At 42.7% G+C, this 2744-nt stretch overlaps 1 protein-coding gene across 6 annotated transcripts in view; it reads right to left on the reverse strand.

Annotated features, from left to right (window-relative positions):
• LOC110283822 (ATP-binding cassette sub-family A member 17) overlaps positions 1-2744 on the reverse strand; it is a 94970-nt gene that overhangs the window by 44110 nt on the left and 48116 nt on the right. The window lies entirely within an intron of this gene.

Raw genomic sequence — 2744 nt, forward strand, 5'->3', positions numbered from 1 at the left:
AAGAAAGGAAGAAAGGAAGAAAGGAAGAAAGGAAGAAAGGAAGAAAGGAAGAAAGGAAGAAAGGAAGAAAGGAAGAAAGGAAGAAAGGAAGAAAGAGAACCAAATAGAGATATTTGAAATGAAGGAGATAGTCAATCAAATACAAATCCCAATAAATACTATCATTAATATACCAGACCATGTATCCTATATATTCATACTCTATAAAAGGATAAATTCCTGTGATGGAGGGCCAAGTAGAGACAATAATAGCAACAGACAGATAAGGAGTTAAGGCATTAAGGAGCACCAGTGAAATTTCCAAGCAATCTGGGATATATTCAAAAGGTCAAACATAATAATTCATGGTACAGAAGAAGGAACAGAGATAGAATCAAGTGCACCAAACAGACTATTTAATGAAATTACAGCAGAAGGCTTTCCAAACACAAGCAGACACCCAACCACAAGAGGCACAAAGAACTTTAAGCAGACCTAACTAGAGAGGAAAGTCTCCATGACAGGTCCAAGTCAGGATGTCAAGAAGAGCAAGTAGTGGGACTTCCTGCCCACCTCCCTGTCTCTGTGCTGGGATTTTGTCTGGATTGAGCTTGTGTTGGTCTGGTACATGCTGTCAGAATCACTACTCATTTATACGTACAACTCTCCTACTCCAGGACAGACCTACCTCCAAGAAAGCAGAACACAGACTGGACCCTGTGGGGGAGCGGGGACAGGGAACATGAAAAAACCTAAAAGTTGGAGAGGTAGGGAATTGAGGGTGGAAATGGCAGGAGGGAGTTGGGTAGTGAATATGATCAAAATACATTGAATGAAATTCTCAAAGACTTAATAAAAAATATCACTAGGCATGGTACTGTACACCATTAGGCTCAGCACTCAGGAGGCAGAGGTAGGTGGATCTCTGTGACTTGAGTCCAGCCAGGTATACATAGCAAGTTCCAGGCCAGCCAAGTTCTACATAGTGAGACTCTTGTCTCAAAACAAACAGACCAGACAAGAATGAGATGGCAAAATGTATGTGATGTGTATTTTATCTCAATAAAAACTTAAAAATTAGGGCTGGAGAGATGGCTCAGAGGTTAAGAACACTGACTGCTCTTCCAGAGGTCCTGAGTTCAATTCCCAGCAACCACATGGTGGCTCACTACCATCTATAATGAGATCTGATGCCCTCTTCTGAAGACAGCTACAGTGTACTTATGTATAATAATAAATAAATCTTTGGGCCAGAGCAAGCAGGGATTGAGCAAGCAGGGTTGACTGGAGTGAGCAGAGGTCCTAAAATTCAATTCCCAACAACCACATGAGTACGGCTACAGTGTACTCATATACATAAAATAAATAATCTTCTTTAAAAAAACTAAAAATTTGAATGCAAAAAATTGATAAATATTCTAGAAGTCTCTTTTGTCCTAATATTTGGTCTTTACTTTGATACTTGATTTTCTTTGCTACAGAGAGATCCTTAATTCCCTAGAATTATCTCAACGAATGGGGTGTCTTTTGTTCTAATGAGCTGACTCTCAGCACACCGTTGGGTAGCTTTAAGAGTTGGGGCTGGGCTAGAGAGATGGCTCAGTGGTTAAGAGCACTGACTGCTCTTCTGAAGGTCTTGAGTTCAAATCCTGACAACCACATGGTGGCTCACAACCATCCGTAAGGAGATCTGATGCCCTCTTCTGGTGTGTCTGAAGACAGTGACAGTGTACTTATGTATAATAATAAATCTTAAAAAAAAAAAGAGTTGGGGCTGGTCATCAGAAAGACTAAGCTACGATCGGAACCTCTACTCCCCCTCCTCCAGGAAAACTTGATAACTAATCCATCATGCTTACATAATAAAAATTGTGTAAACATTTCTAAGCTTCTCCGTGTGGGGTTCCTGGGTTGATAAATGCTTAGAAGAGCTGGGAGGGTTTGCCTCCTAAGGAGCATGGACAACTTACCATTTCCCAAGGCCTTGCTGTATCTGCTTCATCTGAGTGTTCGCTGTAGTCATTTTATCTATCTATCTATCTATCTATCTATCTATCTATCTATCTATCTATCTATCTATTTCTGCAATGAACTAGTCACTATTCGTTCATGTTCCCCAGTTTTGTGAGCAGTCACAGAAAATACTGAACCTGGGGCGTGAGCTATGGAAGTGACTTGAGTTTGTAAGTGGCATCTGAAGTGAGAGGTGGTCCTGTGGATCGGATGCTTGGGTTGATGGGGAGAGTTAGCCAGCTACAGGTAGCATCAGGTCAGTGTGTGCAGAACTGGATCAGACAGGAAACTGCCTTCCTATATCTAGTGTCAGCATATGGAGAAACATATATATGGTCCCTTAAAAAGACCCCACCCGCCAGGCGTGGTGGCACACGTCTTTAATCCCAGCACTTGGTTGGCAGAGGCAGGCGGATTTCTGAGTTTGAGGCCAGCCTGGTCTACAGAGTGAGTTCCAGGACAGCCAGGGCTACACAGAGAAACCCTGTCTCTAAAAAAACAAACAAACAAAAAAGACCCCACCCAACCCCAGACTAAAGCAGATGAAGCAGAGCGCTGTAGCCTCTCTTACCATTCCAAAGGATGGATGCAGACCCACTGTCTCTCTTACCATTCCTAAGGATGGACACAGACCCACTGTCTCCCTTACCATTCCCAAGAGTGGATGCAGACCCACTGTCTCTCTTACCATTCCTAAGAGTGGACGCAGACCCACTGTCTCTCTTACCATTCCTAAGAGTGGATGCAGACCC

The sequence above is a fragment of the Mus caroli genome, chromosome 17 (assembly GCF_900094665.2).
Source record: "Mus caroli chromosome 17, CAROLI_EIJ_v1.1, whole genome shotgun sequence".
Lineage (NCBI taxonomy): Eukaryota > Metazoa > Chordata > Mammalia > Rodentia > Muridae > Mus > Mus caroli.